The sequence below is a fragment of the Mustela erminea genome, chromosome 12 (assembly GCF_009829155.1).
Source record: "Mustela erminea isolate mMusErm1 chromosome 12, mMusErm1.Pri, whole genome shotgun sequence".
NCBI classification, from domain to species: Eukaryota; Metazoa; Chordata; class Mammalia; order Carnivora; family Mustelidae; genus Mustela; species Mustela erminea.
In genome coordinates this window covers 85,270,831-85,296,481 of record NC_045625.1, presented here as the reverse complement: position 1 = coordinate 85,296,481, position 25,651 = coordinate 85,270,831, and the positions used below count along the sequence as shown (strand labels likewise).

At 43.4% G+C, this 25,651-nt stretch overlaps 1 long non-coding RNA gene across 2 annotated transcripts in view; it reads right to left on the bottom strand.

Annotated features, from left to right (window-relative positions):
- The window catches only part of LOC116570605, a 33,742-nt gene extending 9,501 nt beyond the window's left edge, over nt 1-24,241 (bottom strand). The window contains exons 1-6 of one of the 2 annotated variants that reach the window (XR_004277489.1): nt 24,110-24,241; nt 14,201-14,319; nt 13,086-13,198; nt 9,152-9,205; nt 8,655-8,736; nt 7,979-8,559 (exon numbers count right to left, since the gene is read on the bottom strand). This is a non-coding gene — a long non-coding RNA (uncharacterized LOC116570605). Of the gene's footprint in view, nt 1-7,978; nt 8,560-8,654; nt 8,737-9,151; nt 9,206-13,085; nt 13,199-14,200; nt 14,320-24,109 lie in introns of those variants that run through there. The other variant, XR_004277490.1, reaches the window with a different exon arrangement.
- Nucleotides 24,242-25,651: the final 1,410 nt, after the last annotated feature.

The window sequence follows — 25,651 nt, the reverse complement described above, 5'->3', positions numbered from 1 at the left end:
TCCACACATCGGGAGGTGTTCCAGGAGAAGCTAGAAAAGTCATGGACTAGTTCTTGAACTTGCTGATTTCAAGGTCATTTTCCATGTATACCTTTAGGATTCTTCGGTTTTTGCTTTAACGGTTGATCATCGTAGTTACTAAGAAAATGTTGACGACTGAGTTGGACATTTTGATATAATGATTTGTGAACAATATGTACATTTTTAGGCTCAAAAATCTTAAAGTGAATTCATCTTCAGTATGGCGCGGCAAAACCCTGGTCGCTGTTTGAATCCTAACTCTTAGCGAAAAGCTGTGTGTTCTGTGGAAGCTGCCTAACATCTCTGTACTTGGTTTTCGCTTAACTTTCTCAGCGACAGATGGTGGGAATTCAGCGAAGTAACGCCTGGGCCAAATTTAGGTCCTCAGCCAATGTTAGTTCTCTTCTTCTGCTTCAGCATCTCCATTACACTGTTCCTCCTGCTACATCAATTTATGGTGCGAAGGTAAATAAGAATGCATTTAAGAATTCTTCTCTGTAATTGAAGACCACAATCAAAGTAATGATCACCACAACCACCTCAAGGTCTCACAGCTTGGAGGGCACCGCGTTCCATGCCATGGAGAATACAGCGCGTAAGAAAGTCTTCCCTGAAAGGGCGGATATTTTAAAACACTAGTAACACATTCTATCCATACAGTGCTTTTCACCTTATAGCCATTTTGCTTGGAGCCTGAAAATAATCCTTAAGCCAGGCATGATTATTTCCATTTATAAAGGGAAGAATCCGAAAAGGGCAGAAAACCTCACTCGTTATCCTCAAGGAAGTGGTCTTCCCGCAGGCTCATTCAGACATTTGACTCAGTTGAGGAAACAAGCTTTTAAAAATCAAAATAACTTTTCAAACTTAATAAAGGAAACACACAGCGGCTGAGATGAGCCACGTGAGTTAACACTAAATCATCTCTAAGTACAAGGAAGGATTTGAGAGCGAGAACACCTCCTTGGGCTGGGCGGCTGAGGGTATCAGAGAAACACGCAGCCCAGGGATCTAGAGCCTGGGCGAAGGAAACTTTTCCCCCCACCTAAGATTTTATTTATTTATTTGACAGTGAGAGATGGAATACAAGCAAGGGGAGTGGGAGAAGGAAAAGCAGGCTTCCTGCTGAGTAGGGAGCCTAACTTGATCCTAGGACTCTGGGATGATGACCTAAGCCAAAGGCAGAGGCTTAAAGACTGAGCCACCAGGCGCCCCCAGTCTAGGGAAATTTGATGAATTCCTGGCTCTTTGACAGGCAAAGCCGGTCTATGCCCATTCTATGCCTCAGCTTCCCCATCTGCAGAATGGAGGTAATAAAAGAATTTACCTACGGCGGGTCTGTGAGGTTTAAATGAGATAATCTAGTTGAAGTGCTTGGCAGAATCCTGACTATGGGGACAGTGTTTAATAAATAGAGCTGTTAGGATTATAAAACAGAGCAACAGAGTCCCAGTGGAGAGCTAATTTGCCTAGAGCCACAGAGCTGGTTAGTGACAAAGCAGAGATCGGAGCCTGGACCATCCTGTCCCGTGTCCTTTTGTTATAAATGAACCATAGCTTAATTAGGTTTTAAAACATGGGTGATAAGCACGTCAGCTCAAAGAGAGACTAAGAGCTAGATATTCTGCTATCCACAATCTATCAATGTAGCTTTTCCAGGAAGCAGACACATCACAAGTATCTATGCAGAAAACATAAATAAATCAAATTCCTTCAGAACGTTCTGGTCTTCCTCCTACGTGTGGGACTGCCTTATAGTGGAACCCCTTCTAACATGGCTCATTTGTGATTTGAGTGACCAAATCCCCTTAGACAGGTATAAGAAGGCACTGGCTTACACAACGCTTGGTTCTTACTGTGGCTAAGGCCGTAGGGAGGCCCCCATGTAGACAGTTCTGGCAGGACAGAAAAGGATGTGGAGATTAAAGAACTAAAGTAAAGCCTGCAATTATCTTTGAGACTAGCTTGTGCCTGGTTTTATATACACTCTTTAGCTATTTTGAGTCACTCGGGACTTATCACTCCGGGCTTAATTCAGAAAGCATTCTTCTGGTCACGTGTTGTTGCCATGGGACCAGAAGACCTACAACCAGTCACCATAATGTACTTGGTTAATAAGGGCAGGACCTATCGCAACGCATTAAAACGGAATGAACTTGGCCAATCAAGACTTAAATAACAACGCAACTTGGAGCAAGATTAGCTTACTTAACACGACTCGCCAGCCTTTTCTCTGCTCGGATCACCTCTGCAAGATTGCTGGCTGTTCTCCGCCTTTTAAAGGCATTTTACATCAACCCCAGTCAATTCCAGCGAGGACAATTTGACCCAAAATCTTTACTGGGTTCTGGAGGCACCATTTTCTTGACTTTTCCTGGAATAAAAGTAGAGCCTCCCTGGGTTTAGAAAGTGCTTTTCTGGTTAATGAGGACTGCACAGCTTTATTCCTAATTACGGTAGTCCCTTTTATGGTGTCATGCTTCTAGAAGAGATTGGAAAGTTTGCATCCTTAAATGCCAAGCCAGCAAAACAGTTGTAGCATATATTAAAATCTGAGTAGCTATAACTCTATTTAAATCCTTAAGACTAGTGGAGCGACTGCCACACAAACTATCTACAGACTCCTCGAGTCACACGGGAGGACATTTCAGTCCAGGGTCTCGGCTGAGACTGAGCTGACAGAGCCGGGGTTGAGAACATGGATAGGAGAGATTCTGGGAGACGCCTTTCTCAGTACGAAATCTATTTGTCCTTTTCTTTTCTTAAAGAGTAAGGTGACATTTCTCTGCCTCTCTGTTGAGCATGAAGAGTTTAAAGCTGACCCGTTTAGAGGGCCTGGCTTCGTCTGTCTGGGTTTTAGCCGAGGTGTGTGGTGTAGAAATGGGTGTTCCCAGCAACAGACACTGTGCTGATTTTTTGGTCCCTTTCGGGGAGGTTCTGCACTCGTGGCTTCTAGTTGGTTCCTCTTTGTTTTGAATTCGTCTGTGACTTCACCCTTAAAACCAGAGGGAGTTCGGTAGTCGCTTTTCTCTTTTAGAAAAGACGGTGGGTCGAACGTGTCCCATCATCAATGGTGACAAAAGACAGAAGGTCATGATAATCCCCTCTTCTGACTTGGGTCAACTTCCCTGAGGATTCAGGTGAGACTTTCTTTTAGGAAGAGGCCAGCATGGTAGGACAGTCAGTTCCCAGCACTGCCAGGCATGTTTCTTTTGCCTGTCAGCTTCCACAACAGGTCTCTCTGGGAACCATGACAGACAGACCAAGCCCAGAGCATGGGGTGCAAGGCAGGGCTTGCTATGTGTTACTTGCTGTTCCCTTTTCCTCCAAGATGACCAGATGAAGCACTTAAGAACCCACTTCAGGAAAACAAAATTGCAATAGAAACTTCAAGAATTAAGGTAACCAGAGAGCATGATCTTCTTTGGTAAGGAACTGGGAGAAAATTGGAGAAATTTCTAAATCTGACATTTCTTTCCTGTCATTAACCCTAGACCTTTTAGACAAGAGGCAGCAAGACCAGCCTACATAAGGAATATATAATCAAGTACAAGATTAACATCTGCCGACTTACCACCAGGGGACAATATCAGGCTATAATTACTGTTCAGATGCTCCTTATAAAATACTGGGCTAGGCGATACCAGATCCAAAAAGGGGTATGCGACAGTTTCTTCCAAGAGCATCCAAAGAAGGGACGTAGTTGTGGGGAAAGAATATTGGTCTTTGACTCCAAGTCTTATCTTGTTACCTATGAGCCGAAGGAACATCTTTGAACCCGGGTTTTGTTTATTTCTTAACTGTCAGTGAGGCAAGAGAAATTCTGATGTGCTCTCAGGACTACCAAGAGGAGTGCTCCTCAAATGACCAAGCACCCGAGGATCTCGTTAAATTGTAGTCTGGTTCAGGAGGTTTGGGGTGGAGCCTGGGATTCTGCATTTCTAGCAACTTCCAGGAGACGTTGACGCTGCTGGTCATGGGCCACACTTTGAGAAGCCAAAATTTAGAGGACTAGAGGAGATACACAAGTCAAAGGACTCATAGACTGCTAGGTACAAGTGAGTAACATGAAACAGCAGCAGTAGACACATACTCCACTGGGAAATGCTCTCCAGTGAAAAATATTACTGACCCTCATGCCTTTCCATTCTGTACTGTTCTTTTCAGTGCTTCTAACAACACCTATATGAAGAATTAATTTTTCTAGTGTGGTTAGGATGGAGCCTGTGGGAGTTCAACATGCTTGGCACAACACGGACGCGGAGGAAAGAAAAGGCGAGCTCAAAGGAAGGAGGAAGGAAGGGAGAAACTATAGAAATATGTTGTGTTTGAGGGATGGGGTGGTTGTCTCATCTTGGAGATAAGGAGGTGTCCCAGAAAGAAGGGAGGCAGACCGTTGGCATTTTGCTTCGAAATTTAATGATGGCAGTGAGTGAAGACAGATTAGTCAAAGGTCCTTTATTGACGATGGGGAAATTTAGGGAGGCTACTGTGAATAAACACGGCTTGATTAATTTCCAGAAATTACTTGTGATGTCTCATCTGTCCCTATGACTGTATCTAAGCAATATAATCATAGGCCCCTGACAGAGAGAGGAAAATATGGAGATATTCTTTTTGTCAAAACAACAACAACAACAACAACAAAACCCCCAAAAAACATTACTTTTAGAGCGGAGCCCAGACCATGGAACAGCATTTACTGAGCACTTGCTGTATGCAGAACAGGATTCCAGGCAGTAGGCCTGTTTCCATGGAAGGTGCTCCAAATCACAGCTCAGGCCAACGGGGGCAGCTAAGAGCAGAGCGGCTTTGCCTTCTCTTCATTTTGGGCAAGATGCCTTTACTTCTTAAGTTTTAAAAAGACGTCACAGGTAATTCAGAGTTCCTTTCTACTAATATTCGAACTAACAGGAAAAAAAGGCGAGCATTTAGAAGTAAGGCTCCCTAAAAACTCTTACTTGAAGGACACCTCCCAAGGCCACCCCACCTCAGATTGCACCCCTGTCCTACCCTGCTGGACCCCTGCTCTCTCCTGCTGTGTTTCTCCCAACTTAACACATCTCAGATACCTGAGTGATTTCGGTCTTATTTTGTTACCATGTGTTATCATGTGTCTTCGCCACTAAGACACAATCTCACTGAGGGCAGGGACTTTAGTCTGCTTTGTCTACTACTGAATCCCAGCAAGTTCAATGACTTCGGCACATAGGACGTGCTCAGCAAGCATTGGTTAAGGGAATAAAGAAATCGTGAGGATTTGTTGTAGATAAATGCTTAGCAGTGTTCTCCGAAAGAACTTGAGAGATGAGGCTGTATGCTTTCAAACTTGTGGAAGGCACTTCTGGATTTCTGAAAACCACACCTAACACCTCCTTATTTCATTCTTTTTTTTTTTTTTTCCCTTTCTGCTTCCAGCTAAAGATGCTACCCCCTATAACGCATTGCCCAAGATTTAGTGAATGTTTATGGAACAGTGAATATGGAGAGGGCACCACTTTCTCCTGCATCCTTCTAAAAGAAAGGCACTCATAAAGCCTTCCGAAGGGCTCTGGAATTAGCTGCCCAAACGCTCTCTAGAATACAGAAATCACTTCTGAGTCCCCAAGGAAATTCTTTCTCCTTGTGTTGTTGGCTGGAGAGCCCCGGAAACAGAACTAGGGAACATGTCTGATCTTTTTGGAGGTGCTCAATAAGAAAGCCTTCGTTGGATTTCAGTCGGACTCCCACAAGCTTCCTGGATCAAGCAGGGACCCACAGCATCTCTTGAGACAGGAGGGTGGTAGGAAATGCCAGTCCCTAACTTGAGGTCCCCTAGGGCTGTGGCAGTTTGAATGCCCATCAAACCCCAGCTGAAACAGTGTTTCCTTCCTTTAGAGCCCTTATCTGGGGATGCCTTGGAGCTGGGGACCTTCAGTCTGGAAGCTACTAAGGCGACTGCATTTACTGTCTTAACCCTTTCAAGGAAGCACTGACGGTATCTAGCAGAGCAGGGGGTTGCGGTGACCTGACTTTAGAAGGGATTTAGTGAGCGCTGAGCCCCAGCCTGTGAATCCTATTTTCAGTCTTCATGCAGTTTTAAGATTTAGCCCAATTTCCAGACCATCCCCTACCCAGGCTTGAAAATGGCTTTATTTCACACTTTGCGGCAGGAGGTAAGTGGGTTTCTATGTGAAAGTGATGGTGCCAAAGACATTTACGAACATTAAAAAATGTCTGAACATGGCTTCAAGCCACTCAGCCTATTTCTCATCCCGCGCCGTGCCTTGTGAAGCGTATGCAAGTTCAGAGCTCTCTTTGAAATCAGTGGCAGTTATGAGCTTGGAGCAACTCTGTGGGGCACTGAGCAATATAATAAATGAGCCCCTTTGAAGACCGACCATTGTAGTTGGGCTCTTTTTGTGCTATCCTACACTGATTTCTCAGCGATGTTCTGCGGTGGTGGGAGTGGCCCGCCAGCACACGCCCTCTGGTTCCCCACCTCGGGCCTGAATGGGGGAGGGAGGCCAGAGAAGTCAGTCCTCTGATTTCCTTAAAGAAATGACCCTGATCTTTTGCTACCCTTTTGATAGCAACAGGTGGGATAAACCATCCCACACCCACATCCCTTGATTTGAAACAAACCCCAAAACAGCTGCCTTTTATCTGCATGTGCTTTACTGGTCTATGCAGCAAAAAACCAGCAGCAGCAATGGTAAGAGAAACAAAACACAAACAGAAAGCTATTACCTGCCAGGAGGTAACGCAGATGTATTTGTGTATCCGGGGGTCTACAGATCATTCATTTAGTTGAAAGCAAAGAACACAATCTGGGATATTTTTCATGTTTCTCTGATGACATTACAGGCCAAGTTGATATTCGAATACTGAGATGATGTTTCTTGAATATTCTTAAAAGGAAACGAGAGCTTTTTTGTTTTGACTTTTGACTAAATACTCTTCAGTGACTGGTATGTACATTTCGAGTCATGAAGCTGGGTAACACACCTGTGTTCAGGGTGCTTTAAATGTGTTTGAGAGAAGCCTCAATTGTTTGGTCCAATTTTTCAAGTGCAAGTTTGAATGGCAACTTGAAAGCCACCTCTCCGCACTAGAGGCGGATTAGCTAATTTCTGCAGAGCATCATCTTCATTCCGCGCAACCACATTGAGATCACTCGTGTTAACCCTACTCGGCCCACAGAAGAACCGAAGCCAGGGGGCTTCGGTGACAAAGAGTTCCTAGTGACAGAGCCTGCAGCCAAAGCCAGGCCCTCTGATGGCCAGATCCAGCCCTCATGCCACCATTACCCTGTAGCTGCTTCTTCAATGACAACAACCCATCCATCTCTGCCATAAAATTAGCGTGCGGTTCATTCGCCACGAGAAGCGTGTGAGCGCTTGAGTTAGGATTAAGTCCCTGTAGGAGCCAGTTGAGAATGATGGTAAGAAAAGTACGTATCAGAAATAGGAAAGATCAGAAACAGACTTCAAGGAAACTTGCATTTCTAGATACAAGTGTGGGATAAGAAAGTTCCAGGTCCTTTTTACCATCTTTGAAACTCTTCCCAAAGCAAGAACAAAGATAGGCAGATGCGTCTTTGTCGCTGTTGATTGGTATAAGGCCTTTTTTAGTTTACTTTTTTAAAAATTCTGCCTCATTCCAGAACAACGCTAGGTGCACAGCAGATAACAACTAAGCGAGGCACAGGAAAAGAACAAAAGGACACAGAGGACAAGGGGAGATGGAGAGGAGAAGGGAGTTGAGGGAAATTGGAGGGGGAGATGAACCATAGGAGACTGTGGACTCTGAAAAGCAACCTGAGGGTTTTGAACGGGTGGGGGGTGGGAGGTTGGGGAAGCCTGGTGGTGGGTATTAGGGATGGCACGTGTTGCATGGAGCACTGGGTGTGGTGCATAAACAATGAATTCTGTTACATTGAAAAGAAATAAATTTTTTAAAAAAGAACAAAAGGAAAACAACAGTATTAATGGGTGACAAGAAATGACTTAAAATGCTACCTACCGCATGCCACAATGAGGATGAAGGCAACGCATAAACACAAGACCCACAAGGAGCACTGGTGAGATCATATTTGTCGCAAGAACAGTAACAGCAAATGCGTACAGTGGACTTACAATTTGCCGGATGACAGGACCAAGCACTTGGACATTGACCGTGCCATTTAATTCCTACTGCAGCCTTCCGAAGTAGGCAGGATGACTTTGGTTATTTTGCAGATGAGAAAACTGAGTCCCAGAGAAGTTAAGAGCCTCCAGGTCAGCCAGCTACGAGGTGCCGGATGCTGGATTGGAACCCAAGCATTGTGGTTTCAAGACCATGCACCCTACACCCGACGAACACACTGGGGTTGCTACTGAAAAACGAAAGGAATGCCTATTTCTAAGGGAAAGGGCTCTCACGAGTGGAACATGCGTGGTTCAGAGGTGAGTGGCTTCCTACACATCCTCCATGATGCTAACAATGCCAACAGGCCAATGGGTGTTTCCTGCGGGGTCCCTCGACGCAGGCCGAGGCCCCATGCCGAAACGTAAGTCACTGAAAGTGAGTAGAAGTACAAGAAGCCAAAACGATATGGTTCAAGTATTTGGTTTGGATGGTTTACCTTGATCTTGAGATATAATCTAAAGTACCTGGAGAGATGGATGGACTTCATGTCCTTGAAGCAGTGCCCCGCGGAACCTCCTTAGCCGTAAACATCCCTCGAGCACGGCTCTGCCAGAGGAAACAGAAACATCACGGCCACAGAGAATGGAGACCATAAATCTGGAGGGAAACTAATCTCAGTTGAGCCTTCGCTGCTACTCCACAGTCGTATTACCCGGGCTTCTCTGGGTTCCCTCAGCTGCTGTTCCGAAACCTTCCTCACTCTTCACAGCCTTAAGTCTTTTCTCTCGGGATGACCTTATTTCTAAGTTCGGGACCCGCAGCCATCAAAATGGCTCCTTTCATTTTCCCACCCATTCGCCCACGGGCCCATCCGCATCAATACCCGTTCTTTCCCCGTCCTCACCTCTAGCAACAGATGCTTTTCCCGTCAGAGGGCACGGCATCTGCCCACTGGACAATGGACATCAGTCCACCTTGCCTCCTTTGAAAATGTGCTTTAGCAATAACATCCTTTTCTTACCTTTGATGTTCTGTTGGCTGTTCCGCTCAGCAGACCAATAGGCTCATCCCTCACCTTTAAAAAAAAAAAAACAATTTAAATAACCAATTTTTTTTTTAGCACCTTCATGTCTTTTTCTTTGATAGCGATTCCTTTGCAAAATTCAAGCGAGATTTACTCACTCTCACTGCACGTCACTCATGGGCGCTTTGATCCTTTCCAACCCGGCTCTAGGCCTGTCGCTGCCCTGAGACGGCCCAGCTTCACTTCCTCACCCAACGGAAGATTTTTTTTTTTTAAAGATTTTATTTATTTATTTGACAGAGAGTGAAATCACTAGTAGGCAGAGAGGCAGACAGAGAGAGGGGGAAGCAGGCTCCCCGCTGAGCAGAGAGCCCGAGGCGGGACTCGATCCCAGGACCCTGGGACCATGACCTGAGCCGAAGACAGAGGCTCAACCCACTGAGCCACCCAGGCGCCCCAGAAGAAGCATTTTTCATTCTCATCTTACGCGACTTGTCCCGCTGACTCTTCTCTCATCTTGCAGTGCTGGCTTTGCCTTTCACGACATTTCCCTCTCTCTTCTGGTTGACGTCCGCACTGGTCACTCCTTGTCTGTGCCTTGACTGGGTTCTATTTCTCTCCCCTCTCCTTAGATGTCAGTGTTTTCTCTCCCATTTTATTCACATTTGGGGGATCTTGTTTCCAGTGAGGCTGAACATCTGAATCTCTATCCGGAGCCCCTGTCTCCCACTGTTTTCTAAATCGTTCCGCCTGGGTATCCCACAGGCACTACAAACTCAGTATGTCCAGAATCGAGCGTGCTCATCTCTGCCTCTTTACCACGCAAAACTGGCTCTCCCTCCTATACTCTTTGTATTAGTGAGCGTTAGACCCTTGGCCCAGTTTCCCAAGCCAACATTCTTGGAGCCTTGGGCCGCATTTTCACGTTCCAAGCAACAAACCCTATTTATTCTCTCATTCACCTCTCATGTCTAAGGGGGCCACCTTTCGACTTGATTAAGGTCCACTAACTCCCTCAAGTACTGCCATATAATCCCTGACATTTCTCTCCAGGAATTTTCATTTCCACCCCTCGTCCCCTTCACTGGAGGCCTAGAGTTCAAATACAAACATGTGATTCTGTTACGGCCTTGCTTAAAATTGATCGTTAGCATCTCAGGACTCCTAGTGCACGATTTGAAATCTTTTGTCTGCCTGGAAACACCTATTCATATTTTTCCTTCCTCTGGGAAGTTTTCCAGAACAGACTGCAATGTGTTCTCCTAACGTGTCAGTCAACTTTGTGGATCAACCAATTTTGTAAATCTCATTGTATTTACTTGTTGGCAAGTCTGCGTCTCCACTTGCCTAAACACCCTGAGAGTAGGACCTCACTTTCTCCACTTTGTATCCGCAGCACGTGGCCTACTGGTAGGCACTCAGTAAACATTAAGACAATGGAGGAAATGCAGACATTTCCAGAAAGTGTATAATTGCAATGAGTGAAAAAATTTTGCCTGGGGAATCTCTTACCCTAACAAGAGACCAATATTCAATTACTTCTTTATAATAACTCACTCCCCCTCTTATGGGAAATATATATCCAGAAAATATTGTATATTAAGTAATCCAAAACCATTAAGGTTAACCAGCAAAGCAGAACTAAGGGATGCGTTGTAGCTCCTAGTTGTTTTGAACAAGCATGTTGGAGGCAAATGGACACTGGCACCCATTTATCCAACCTGGGTAACCTGGGGTGAATCTCCTACCCTTATTCTCTCATCCTCTGTGTCCTGTTTGGCCCTGAGATTGGAATTCCAGGGAAAACCAACCCCTACACTAATCTGGCACTTTAGGGTCATGTCAGCCATACCCTAATGGAGACACAGCTCTCCTGGCATTCGGCACTTCTGCAAATGCACAATTAACACACACAGAGATTTATTGGCTGATATCTTCATCTTTGTCCCATTTCCTTTACATTGATTTAGTGGTGGGTAAAGCTAGGCCAAGAGCATGATTTATCCGACTGACCTTCAGCCTGGCCTGGAGCCTCATTACAATCTGTATTTTCGTGGTAGGCCTATATTTTGATCATTAAGTTAATTTCCTTGTTGTTCTTTTTTTTCCTGAGCCCCCAAACGAACAGTCAAATTATGCCTCTTGGGTCAAAAGAGAATCGAGAGACAGAGAGAGGGGGTATAAGTGAGTCACGGGACAAAAAGATGCAAGTTCACGAGCAAGGGAAAAGCAGATGTTCAATGACTCCATGTGAGAACTCCTTGTGGCAACCGGTGCTTATGGGTCAAGACTAAAAAACTCTTTTACATCTAAGAAAGAGGCTCACATTTCTGGCTAGTTAGGGTTGTGAAATATCGGCACAACTGGGAAGGTTAAACAAGGTGTGCCTTTTTTGTCTGCTGTGCAAGGTAGTTATGAGAATTAAATGTGGTTAGCAATTTGCCAACTGTAAAGTTCTCCACTCCTGTGTAGAGTTACCAGAGCGGCCACTTCCTAGCTCCTCTGGATTTTGGGGTCACTCATCTCCGCATCGCTACGGGGGAGCTTTCATCTGTTGAGTTCCAGGGAGCACTGGCCTTGATCAGTAGCCCAGCTTTTGCCCCCCTCAGTGAGAATACCAACTACACCACCTGCAGAGTACGTTATTTGCTTTAAAGGCCACAGATCTTTTTCTTATTTTAAAAAATGCAAAAGACTTTCTGTTTTTGAAACAATAAGTGGCACTGACATCTCTCAAGATTGAAAGCACTATTGTCTCATTGTAAGCACCCCCTTATTATGAGGCGAGGATGTTGTTGGCAGGAATGAATAATTAGGTAACTCTTCACGGGCACATTTTCTTCGGGTCCCAAGAGGAGCGGTACAATTGTAACATCTCCTTGGATTATTTCACAAACATATGGCAAACGAAGCACCTGAGCCAGATGTACAAGCATATTATACTAGGTCTGTTTTAACTTAAAACTGTGAAATACATCAGATGGTGGAGTTATTTTCGTCGTGAACATCCATCATGGAAATAGTATAGAAGTATCTTTTCTTTATTGTCCATTTCACTTGGGCTGGAAATAATCAAGAGCAGAATAGCTTGGAACTCATCACCTGTAGTAGAAGATTCCAGATAAAGTTCAGGACCTAATGAAGTGCCTGGTCTGGATTTCCATGGGTCCCAGATGCCTCCACATAGTTTATTAATGCCTAGTTCCAATATTCACCGCCGGCAGGTCTGGAATCTCAACGAAACAATGATTATTTTCAATTCTCTTTCCCTCATCTTGTGTTCTCACTCCTCTGGAGATGCGTATAGGTAATTTAATACAGAATTTTTTTAATAATGAGGATGTAGTCTCTGCTGATTCAGTAGGGAGTTCCTGGGGTATTTTTTTTAGCCTATTTTGTTATTATGACATCGGTTGTTTATTTTACTAAAGACTTGTCATCTGGTACTGGCTTTTTGGAATCACAGTCATCTAAGCAGAAACGTCCATCCCATTTGCTGGTGGGAACACCCCATTTCAGAATGACTGGGATAATTTTTAATCCGAGTTACTTAAATTTCAGAATTAGAAGGTGTAGATGCCACTGAACTCCCAAGTGTACCGTGTTGTGTGTGTTCGGTCTGATAAGAAAATAGAGAACACACAGGTGCGGGCAACTGTATTTCCCCTTAGATACATACATGCAAATTCCATTCCCATTAATGAGTGCCTCTGCATGTGTACTGAAAAGGATGTGGACCTAAAGTTAGGATGGAATCTATTACCTTCTCCAGTTTAAAAAAAAAAAAAGAAGAAAGAAAGAAAGAAAGAAAGAAAGAAAGAAAGAAAAGACTTTCATCACACTCGGGAGCTTTTTCTGATAAAGAGAAACACACAGTGTTGAGCGTCTGTAAACAATATGGCGGCTCTGGCACCAGGGAAAAGGTACTTACTTTTTATAGCTACTGTGGCATAGAGCGGAGATCTTGGAGTTGAATGACTATGGCTGGCAAATGTTGAAGCTGACAAGAGAGGTCCACTGAGTCTCGGCTATTCTGCCTTTGTGCTGCATCAAAATAAGGAAGCGAAGTATTTATGAACTTAATTCTGATTTTCAATTTTTCCCCCCATTGAAATGGCAATTATCTGCACGAGAGGATGTATAGATGTGCAGCTCGGATGTGTTCCTAGCCAACGTGATATTCCATAAATGTGGTGCACCTGTGTTTTCTTGGTCACCCTGCTGTCACCGGGGTGCCTTAAAGCGCTCTCTGCTAAATAACTGAGTACTGGAAGGGGGAAGGGCTGGAGTGTGAGAGAAGCAGGAGGATCTCCTTTTTAAAAACATTTCTTCTCAGGGCGCCTGGGTGACTCAGTGGGTTGGGCCTCTGCCTTCAGCTCAGGTCATGCTCTCGGGGTCCTGGGATCCAGCCCTGTGTCCAGCTCTCTGCTCCGTGGGGAGCCTGCTTCCCCCCTCTCTCTGCTTGTCTCTCTGCCTGCTTGTGATCTCTCTCTCTGTGTCAAATAAATAAATAAAATCTTTTAAAAAAAATTCTTCTCATTTGGAAAGCCTTGGAATGTAGATTTAAATTCAGGTTAAGGTATAAGGTGTATCCCAGAGATGTTGACAAATCCCCATGTGGGACTATAGGAGCCCACGATGCTCTCGTAACGTACCGACCTACCAGGGATGTCACTGTGTTTATGATACGCACTTCTAATACTGCAGACCTGCTAAGGTCAGGGCATTCGGGGCCTGTGGTCTCGGGCAGACAACCACCCCCAATTGTACATCACACAGGGGAACCCTCTGTAAAGCTGCTAAGCCAGCATCTCCTGGTGACCAATGGGGACACAAGCATAGGAATGACCTCCACCCAGCAAGCCCAGCCCTCCCCCATGAGGCTGAGAAATGGACTTTGAGGAGCAGGGCGAAACCACAACAAGCGGGACAAAATGGCCGGCAATGAAGGCAGACACCCAAACGGAAACAGCAATTCTGGGCACCCACCGTTTTTTTCCCCCTGAAGATTTAAACTTCGGACAGTCAAAGCAATCATGTTCTGACCTTAAATGACCGAGGCCGGGTGGCCACTGGTTGTTCAAAGACTCAGTTCCTCGGCCCTGGTGGTGGCGGCCACGGCAGCAGCCGCAGAAAGTGGAGTTCAGTCCTCTTGGCATCAGATTCTAGAAAGGGGAGGGCCGGGAGGGAGGGAGTCTATTGGCCTAAAAGCTGAAACATCTGCTGGGGTTATTAACAGCTTTTTGGCTGAGTTCAGCAGCGGGGCACCTTGTGGTGGATAGATCCTTCTCTCAGCAATTCAAAACAATGCAGTTAAAGCAAATTTCTCATTTTCAGAGCACAGCTTAATGAGGCATACAGTATTTTAAAAATAGTCACACTTAAAACGGTCACTAGCAGTCACTGCAATCAGTGGTTACCTTCGCCGCTCCATCGAGCTGTTCACTTGGTCGGGATGATTGCGTAACACGGATTTTTCCAAAGACCGCTGTAGCTCACGGTTAACTCGCTTTGGAGGAATTTTACATTATTTATGAGGTTTATGCAGATTACCCTACGATGTAAATATTGGCAAACTTGATCAAAACCACTTAGAGATTTTGTGGCTCTCTCCTTTCCCAAAAGTGTGCATTAAACCATTTTAGGCCCAGAGGTCCAGTTCCAGGAAAGGTTCTAGGGGCTGGATTTAGAAGATGAAGCAACAACTGATTCAACTGGCCGTGGGATGACGGACTGGGCTGGGAAGAACATTGGTTGGAAGTCAGGGGCCGAGGGTTCTAGTCTTTGGACTAACTGGCCGGGTGAGACCTTGTGTGTGTTTGTGTGTGTGTGTGTGTGGGGGGGTCACTCAATCTTTCTGCCTCAAGTTCTTCGAGGAACATGAGCAGGCCTTGTGAGGGATACGCCCTCTCGTGTTTCTATGCAGCTCTGTCATCCTGGGAACTGTGGAGCGCAAATGCAGTGTTAAAGAGCTCTTCTCGTGAGATCCATGCCTGTGACCAAGCTGAGTCTGGTTTGCATCAACCCATGACAGTCTGTGTGTATCTGGGTGCGGGCATCAGACGAACGGTAAAATCAAAGAGCTCTGCCAGCCACTTCAAGAGAGTGTACCATATGCTGTAGCAGACGTGGGCAAAGTACAACCAGCCCAGCTGGATTTCCTAGCCGGTTAGTTTATCTGGCCAGACGACAGCATCCAGCTCAAGAAAGGGTCACACGTCGCTTTGTATCCTACTGATCCGGCAGGCTAACTCTGGCAGCAGGAAGGCGGTGACGAGGGAGAGAAAGGGCTGACCCGGGATGGGCCAACATCTATGACGGGGCTGAGTTACCCCCAGTTCCCACCCTTGCTTCTCTCATCACCAGCCCCCAGGCCCAGGGCCTGGTAGGGAAGGAGAGAGAAGATGGCCAGGTCGCTGTTTCCCCAGGTAAAATCGTAACCTGACCACAAATTGCAGGGGGAAATCATGGGAGGCCGGCACCCCTGCTTCCTGCATTCTGATCCAGGATCATCTAGGCACAAAGACAGTGCTTATGTCTATTCAGAAATGATGCTGGTTGGTTCTAAGATACACACTGGTAGGCAAGGGTCTCATGAATGTGGGGGCACTTCTAGCCTGTATAAGCAACAAGTTTCTGTCATGAGGCTTAGGGTACATGGTCTAAGTCACCTTGATTTGGCTTGTCCCTTACCTCAGTCAGTGCTCAAGTCTCACGCAGACCTGCTGGGAGCGGCAACCAAGTCAAGTTAGTAAGAATAAAACTGAAGCCTTTCCACGCTGCCCAGAAGTGTTCATATGGTGTGGTCCTTTATTCCCGAAGGAACTTAAAGGAAAACCTTCAGAAGGCTCAGGATATCTGAGTCCTACAGATCAAGGACAGGCATATCCTCATGTTCCTTGATACAGAACCCATTTCGGTGGTCTCAGGCTTGACTCTTACATGGGACAGTGCACCCATCAAATGCAAACTCCTACCTCTGCAAAGATGCAGGATATTTGGGAGATGCTTCTGACGGCGGTTCGGCGCCCTTGTTACCACTGAAAATCTAGCTGATGTTGCAACCTTGTTCCCCAGAAACACCAGCCAGCCTGCAGCTCTGAGGTTTCCTTGTTGCCCCAGGAGGCTGGCCACTGTTGAATGACCAACATGCCGAGCCCCGTTTACCCAGTTCAAAGCAGTGGGCTGAAAGCCTCAATCTTGGGAGAGGGCAATCTCAGGTCAGGCCACCAGGCCCTCCCTTGCCTTTGTCGCACAGGTTCCCACCGTGTTCCCATGTTATATGGACACTGTCACCTTGTGCAACAATGAGGGAGCCACCAGAGGGTCTGGTGGGAGGGAATGCCAGCTCAGGAAGTCTTCCGTAAGTACAGCATATCCCCCATGAGCTTCCATGGAAAGTCGTACCTGAACTTTTCTTCTATGGAGAGACAGACAAGATGGGGAAGGAAGATCTGGCCTTTGTTGCAAAGATAGTGACCAAGGTTCCTGCATAAATGGGATGTCCAGTTCCTAAGTCCAGTGCGACTGAACTCAGGGCTGTAGACTCACAGAAGGCCCACCTAACACATGCTACCCATTCAACACTTCCCTACTGAAGCCTGGGGACTCAAGCTGGAGACTGTCTGTGGTTCTGCTCCCATGGGCCACTGAAAGGGTAGCCACAGAAAGCAACAGTATGGCCTGAATCTGGCCTTCCACAGACTCATAAAGAGAACCCTAAAATAAGGCTGATGGGAAATAAATATCAATGTGTCACTCTGCTCCCCAACATATCAACAAATCTATGGCAGAAGCAAGAACAGACATGCCCTCCCATCCCATGTCACCCAGAGCATGGATGCTGATTTGCTGGAAATATGCATGTGTGAGTTTTAAACACAACATCACCTATCAAGTCAGGGCTTGCATGAGACCCAATAGCAAATATTTTTTGTATTACTGAATAAAAAGTGATAGCATCCTACTTAAACTCTGCCATACTTACACATAATTCTAATTCAGACTCAAAGGGCATGTGTAGTATTTAGTACAATCACGCAGAAAACAGAAAACCTACGGGCCATCTTTACTTTGGCCAATAAGCTATTAGTTAATTTTGAGGAAGTCCAACAGGTATATAATAATCTTTTTTCCAAAGTAGAGTAAGATGAAGCATTGTTACCATTTACTGTTAAATAATGTAAGGCCATCATACTTTTTCAGAGTGAGTGTGAAGATCTGAGGGACAACCTAATACCTTAACAATTGCTAGAATTTTTCTTCTATAATCTGAAATCAATCAATCATTCAACAGCTATTTCTTAAGGCTGACACATAGATGAAAGATGGAGGAGATAATGCAATCTCGATATTCCACAGCAAAGTAACCATACTCTCAGAGCAATCCAAGGGACGGTAGGGGTCATCGCTCTAATCTGACTGTTAAGTGGGGAGACAGGCTTACAGAGGTTTAGCCCTTGTCCAAGGCTCCAACAGTGAAGTTTCTTTACAACATATTCTGTTACTCATCATAGTTTTAATGAGAAAACCAGACTCCCTTACAAGATATGTTATCAAAGATAGAGTAAATACTCTAAGATAGGACTCTAATCACATTATCTGTGTGCTTGTCTCTTTCATATCCTCCCCCAAATACCCTTCTTTTAGAGAGGAATGCCTACTCTTTGATCCAAAAGGAGTAGGACATTTTTTTCTTAAAAACTTTCAGTGGAAAGTCAGTGTTGATAGTCAACACTAATCTTTATCAATTCACCAATGGATAAATAAATATTTTGCTGTATTGAAATACGTAAGGATATAAAGTAGCACCAACTGTAAGTATTCTGGGGATGTAATACCAATACTGTTGAGTACTCTTTATGTTCCAGATACCTGCTAAGAGCTTTGAAAAGTATGTGATTTATCTTAATTACAATAATCTTGTAATTAGGTACTTTTTTTTTAATAGATGAAGACACTGGGATCCAAAGAGGGGAAGAAAGCTGCCTAATGTTACATCATTACTATGTGGTAGAGAGATGCTTTAATATTAGGCTACCCTGTCTTGACCTCTTTGTTGACCTGAATGTAAAATACATATGCCGAAGGATATATGTTCAAGAGATCATACATAGTAAGTGATGGGCCCTAGACATAATAAGTGACAGGAGAATTCAGAGAAGAAATCACTGCAAATATTCCTTGAGTGAATCAGTGATGAATCCTGCCAGGTTAGAGTGCTTGGCTACCATGTTCCATTGAGAAAGTAGAGGAGCCAAGTCTTAAGGAATGGGTAGGTTTCGATCAGCAAACATGGTAGGGAAAAACACTTCTACTTTGGGGACATGGATCCTAGCAGAGAAAGCATAGTAAAGAATCATGTGTAGATTGTCTTGGCTAGAAAGGAAGGTCGCCTTTGGGAAGTCATGAAATGAAGCTAGAAAGGAAGCCAAGGTTCGGACTCTAAAATAAATTCAGTGTCGAGGTAAAGGGTTTGGGTGTGATGCTTTGGATAAGAGCAGACTGTAAAAAGTTCCTTGAAGCTAGATTAGGGAACCAGAGAAAGGAGAGTATTTCATATTTTCCTATGACAGTCCAGCCATGAGGTAGCAATGGTAGTGATACAATGAAAACAGACTTAAAAGGAATTTATGGGATAAAATAAGCACTGTTCTAAGGGGATAAGGGATTGATTGCAAACCCATGTAGATATCATTCCCTTTAGGGACCTGCTATAATAAAGAAGATTCATCTGTTGACTACTCAGTTATTGAATGCCTACTAGGTTGAATGTCTACTACTTGATGCTACAGCCCTACTCTGTGCTGCTAAGGGATTTACATTCTAATGGATGCTCTGGGGACTGTGGCTTAGGCTGATAGGAAACGGCAGACTCATGAGGGGGATTGCTTTCGTTAGAAGACAGTGAGTGGGAGGGGAGATTAAGACAACCCAATGTAGAACAACAGTAAAGACTAATGTCTTAGTGGGGAGACCAGCGTTAGAAGGAGAAATTAGCAAGCCCTACAGAAGTAACCAGGTATCAGATCATTTCCAAATTACAAACTACTGCCTTTGCATTCCCCATGAACACACCCCTTCAGCCTTTTTATCCTTCAATCTATACCATGCCCTGAATCCACGATTCTTTAGTGCTCTTTTGGTGTCACTAAAATTTTGCCTATCAAGGAAACAAGATTTGAATAATTTTATTCGTTTGCAACACAGGAAGATATCTGACTATGCCTGATTGCTTTGGGAGTGCTATGAAATATTTTTATTCCATGAAATTCTTTAGGGCAGTGCTTCTCACAACTTAATGTGCACACAAATCACCTGAGAATCATGTGAAAATGCAGCTTCTGATTCTGTATATCTGGGATGAAGCCAGAAATGCTGCGTTTCTAAGCTCCCAGGTACTACTGCTCCCGGTGGTCCTCAGAGCTAACTCCGAAGCCTTGGTATCATGATGTTATTATATCTCACACTGCCCTCTGTCAATGAGGATACTGAAAACAACTGTTTGTATCTTGGAGGTGTGAAACTATTAAGACAAAGACAAAAACGAGGAAATTAAACTATGAGAAAAAAAGACATGTACAAATTTTGTTATGTAGACAAGAGTATGGATCAATGACCAAAGAGAAGGGCATTATTATGGGGAAAGACCTCCAGATTGGGTGGTCCAAGGAAATTTCACAGAAAGGGGTGCTTTTGAATGGGTCAGGATTATAGTAGGCAAAGAAAGAGAGAAAAAGAATTGGGGTCATAAAATAACATCAGTGGCATATTATTTTGATTATTGTAGATTTGTAACACATTTTGACATGGATGGGTCCTCTCATTTACCTCTCAATTTTTTTGTTTGTTGTTTTGTTTTGATTTTATGGAATGATAGATCGTCGTTAAGTTTCAAGAAAAATATACTGATATTGTTTTGGATTTCATCAAGTTTAAGGACTATTTGATAAGGCATTGACATTTCTTTAATACTGTCTTCCTGTTGCTATGTTTCTCCATTTATTACAGTCTTTATGCTCCTCAAAAAATTTTCCAGTTTTCTGGGAACAGTATCTTTTTTTAAGGTATATTTTTTTCTTAGGTATTATATGTATGTTTTAATTACTCTTATTAATGATTTGGTAACTTTTACTTTGGAAACATTCTCTTTAGTTAAGAACTATCTTTTCTTTTCTAATAAAATTATAGTTTATTTCCCTATTAAATTTCTAATCAGTTATTGCAGATACATAGGAAAAACTTCTGAATTTGTATACATAATAGGCATGTTCTTTTCACATATAAGTTTATTAACTTTATTCTTTTCAAATGAGTCTTCTGAGTTTTTCACATAAATAATAACATCTCAAAATCATGATAATAATGTTATCATTTGTACTCCATTTATCTTTTGTACCTTATTGCATAAGCCAGGACTTCAAAAATGTTTAATTAGAATGTCTAATTATGTGAATACCTTTGTTTTCTATTTTGTGTTGTCTTTTGTGATTTTTATATCCAGATCAATATTACTGAGTCATTCTTATTTATCTTCTTTATCAAAACAAATTTAATATTTGTGTTTAATTTTAATTAACAATAATAATCCCAGATTACCATTAGTCCTTAAGGACTCAGCCTTTCAAGTCTTGAGTTCTAGTTTTGCTTCCTTTCTTGAATTTTTCAAAACAAACACCCGAGTGGCATTTTAATTTTAGTCTTCAGATTGCTGAGATTTTTACACACATAGAAAAAATGGTTTAGGTTCAAACTATTGGGTTACAATTTCTTCTTATAAAAAATATCTTTAAACAGTCGCTCTTTACATAGTTTTAGGTTAAGCCTGAGTTTGTTTTGTGTAAGATAATAATTTTCTCCCCTGACTGAATGTCAGAGAAATTCGTTACCAGTTCTCTCTGGTCTCAAACCAAAAGATGTCCAGAAAGGGACACATTAGCTCAGCTGTGGTTAGAACCTCAGGCCTTGGGCACTTCTACGAAGCTGGGGGTGGTGACACATTGCATTATCCAGGCAGCTCCTGCTTTTCCAATGCATGTTTGAATGGAGGCACGTTTCTAGAAACAGATGGGGAGTTGAAAGTCTGCCTGGTGGTGGGCAAGATAAACAGAAAAGACACAATCGGAGCTGTGCCTTGAGATATGATGAGTTTGCCAGGCCATGCAATGGTAGATGGGAACAATTCAATCAAAGAACCAGCATGCAGCCAAAGCAGAGAGATGGAAGAGCGGGCAGTTTCACAAAGGAAAACCACAGGGTGCGTGAAGGGGATAGTCGGAGCCGGCAGGTAAGATGGGGCCAGTTGGAGCAACACCCAAAGAAAAATGGGTGCTATTCTGAAGGTAATTGCCATTCAAACCAATGAGGGGTCAGCAAAGTAAGAAAGCTCAGACTTCCTATGCTGACTCCTGTTCAGACTTACTCTTCTGGTGGTCAGCAGGGGATCTGAGGGTGGGCCACTTGGGAGCCTAGGGAGGCCTAGAGGAAGATCTGCAATTGGAAATGCAAACAGATCGGGGACAAATGAAACACATGTTTGGGGGTTTGAACAGACAAGCATGTAAGGGAGGGAGAGGCAGAGAGAGAGATGGAGGAGCCAGGAGGACTGTTGTTTTGTTTTTTTTTTTTCCCAGAGTGTAAAGAAGCCATTCCGGAAAGAGTTATAAACAGGGGTCTGGAGGTTGGGAGAATGTTCTGAGATGGTGAAATAGAACTGGGCATGTGTAAGTGGGAGGCAGTGCAGTTACTCAGAGAGAGATGACGAAATGTAGAGCAAGAGCTAAAAGTTGAGGCCAAACACCATGAAGAGACTGGATGGGTCAAGGACTGAAATACGCTCTCGGATTTGCAAATGCAGAAGTGAGTCGCCTCAGCTTGAGGAGTTCCCATTCAGTTGTGGAATAGAAACGAAGTAAATAGAAACAGTGGTTACGAGAGAAATTAGGAAGGAGGCTGTGTGATCTTCTAGAAGCTGGAGGTAAAGGGAAAAGAGAAGTATGAGGTAGTTGAGGTAGAGGCTAAGAATTTTTGTTTAATTGATGTTTAAGGTTGAAACTGAGGAAGCAAGTCCCTAAATTAAGTTTGGCTTATCCTGGATCTTCAAGTTATTTCTGGTTTCAGTTCCTTGACTGAGCCACAGGATCTGCCTACCTTTCTGCTAATTTATCTTTTCTCCCATTATCTTCCAAATATTTTTTTTCTTCAGAAGACTGTTCAATTGTATTTTATTACCTTCCATCTTAATGATCTTATTTGATAGAGAAAAACCATAATTTCGCTGAAATCAGCAATCTAGAAGTAGAAGGCATCTTGGATCATTTTCTCTAAACTACTCTGCCCAACTGTAATCCCCTTTTAGCATCCTTGACATATATCTAGTGAAAATAAATTGCTACTTCAGAAGGAAGCTAATCAGTTAGGTTGGACATACCATACTTAACAGCATGTTAGCTCAGCTGGGATGTATTTAGCGTAAGTATTAGATGACTCCAATTCAAAATTGTTTACACAAAGATGAAAACAGAGTATTGCATCTAGTAAGTGTTGCAGTAGGCAAGTTTCACAGTTTGCAAAGTCAGTGTTTCAACATAATGTCAAAGACTCAGGATTTTTCTTTCTTTTCACTGGACTATATTCAGTGTATTGGCTTTGTGTTCCTCTTTGTCACAAGATGGCTGCCATTCTCCTGAGCATCACATGCAATCACCAGATATCTGGCAGAAGGAACAGGGCATATCCTGCTTGACTGTTTTTTATTAGTGAGGAGACCCTTACCAAAAGCCTTCAGAAGATGTCCACCTTAGTGTTGCACACTGACAATGAGTGTGAGCAACAAGATACACCACCTGGGGTAGTATTCTAGTTCTACTTACACACTTCCTTGAACAAGTAGTTTTTGTCTTTCTAGCTCTGAATTTCATCAGCAGCAAAACTTAGAGAGTCCTACAACCTACCTCATAGGGTTGGTGTAAGGATTAGCATCAATATATATGTAAAGAATTGGGAAAAGTGTCTGGCATAGAGTTAGTGCTCCGTAAGTGTCCATTATCATGCATTCAACAAACCTAACTGAGCTATGAGTCCAGTTCTTAATCAGCCACTGACAAAGGGAAGGGGGTTACTGTAAGTGGCTTTGAAAACTCAATATTTGTCCTTGAAATGGGGGCTGAAATGTGGATTTGTATACGGATTATGACTAAAAACCTGGACTCCGTTAACAGGAAAGGGAGAAGGGATAGACGGCTCTTGGGGAGGCAGCCAGCAGCACTGACCACACAATGCCCAACCTGCCCATTACTCTCATTCCATTCATTATCAGTTCGCCGACAGTGGGGATATTGGGAGAAAAAGCTGGAGGCAAAGACAATATTATTCTTCACATACAGCCGACACAAACACGGTGGAGGTCAGAGGCACTGACACCAGCCCCTCACCCCCAGCCAAAAGTCCACGCGTAAATTCTGACTCCCCCCAAAATTACTAATAGCCTGTTATTGTCCAGAATTCCTAACGATAACATAAACAGTGGATGGACATGCATTTTGGGTGTTATATGTATTGTATACTAAATTCTAGCAATAAAGTAAGCTAGAGAAAATAAAATGTTACTAATAAAATTGTAAGGAAGAGAAAATCCACCAATAGTAGGGCATTTAGATATGAAACAAATCTGTGCGTCGGTGGATCCCAGCGTACAAACCCAAGTTGTTCAAGAGTCAACTGCCCCGGCAATAAGTCGCTAAGACTCATATTCTAAGTATATACATGCTTGAATCCTACTACTAAGAGAAACTTGAAACTATAGTAAAAATACTGAACAATTAGTTACAATATCATCTCAAACATCAGTTTAGAAAAACTTCTATGTCTACGTCAATTTGCAAACATCTTTCCACCGACTTTTCTCCCTTAATTCTCACAACCACCAGGTGATAGATGAAGGGTGGGCTCTCTTACCCTTCACAGATGATACTGATGCTCTTGGAGCTCCAGTAGTAACTTGGATACAGAGTTAAGGAGTAGCAGATTTTCAACTCAAATTCAGATCACCCATTTCTGAGTAAGAAGTTTTTCTTCTCAATCGCAGTGGTTTTCCTGTAAAATAAAGACATTCTGAAATGTTTTCTTCGGCTGTCATTAGCAGGGGCTCGCTGCAATCTTATGGCCAAGAATCAAATACAATGTGCCAAGTATATGCCAGACTATGTAAGCACATGGCCAACTGTGACGTCCTTAGCACCATTCATTCCCAGAGAAGCGAACACACACGTTTACATGTCACTATTCTATGGAAGGGTTATCTGGAGTCTTTTGTTATTATGAACATTCTTTCTTCAAGGGCCCAGTGCTAACTGCTGACTCCTATTTTTTTTTTTTTTTCTAAACCAAAACTGGCAATGGGCCATTTGGAAATGTGATTGCAGAGGATATAATTTATGAGAAACCTCTTCATAAAAAGAGCTGTTCATTAAAAAAAAAAAAAGTTTCATCCCAGAGAGGCAAAATTTGGATAAATCTCCATTAAAAAGCATGTGAGATGACCAGTTATGTATATTTCTTCTTTTTCAAAGAAATCGTCATATTTGATAGAATGGGACAGTTAGTGACCTTTAAAAAACTTTAATTACCTTTTTAATAGAAAGCGTTTGACATGTTTTCTAAGAGTGCCACAATCATTGTTATCATGTTATCATGATATGCCCAGAGTTTCTGTCGAAGACTCCAGCTGGGACCCCTGCCCTCTGGACAGCTGGTTACTCCCTCTGCACCCTATTTCTATGGCTCGTGAGGGTATACAGGCCTCCCTGTGATTTCTAGGTGTTTCTAGGACTTACTCTTTTATGTTTTTCTTTGCATCTGTACTCCAACATCCTAGTAGGAGATTGAGGATCTGTTCTAAATGAAAGAGGTATGCAGCCACAATCTCTTCACTGTTTTATTATTTTTTTTATTTTTATTTTTAAAGATTTTATTTATTTATATGACAGACAGAGCACAAATAGACAGAGGCAGGCAGAGAGAAGGGTAAGCAGGCTCCCTGAGAAGCAGAGAGCCCAATGCGGGGCTCGATCCCAGGACCCTGAGATCATGGCCTGAGCTGAAGGCAGAGGCTTCACCCACTGAGCCACCCAGGCACCCCTCTTCACTGGTTTTAGAAAGAGACAAGCCACTCACTCAAATCATTTCATGAATTAAATAGCCTTGGTAGGGAAATGGAGGTTCGGGGGGTAGGGTTATACTGAGAATCATTTAGACTCTCCCTGCCATTTTAATTCCTATCTGGGAATAAATGGAATATTACTCTCCCTCTCTCCACTACACCAGCCATCCTCTCCCCAAGGTCTTATGATCTCCATGGTCAGAGTATTTTCTCTTACCATTCCCCTTCTAGGAGGAAATCCAGTGTGAAATCGTAGTGTCAAACAGTATTTTCCCATTTCTTTGTATTTTTAGTTCACCTGTCCAGTGTCTGCACCACAGTAAGTTTAAATAAAAGAC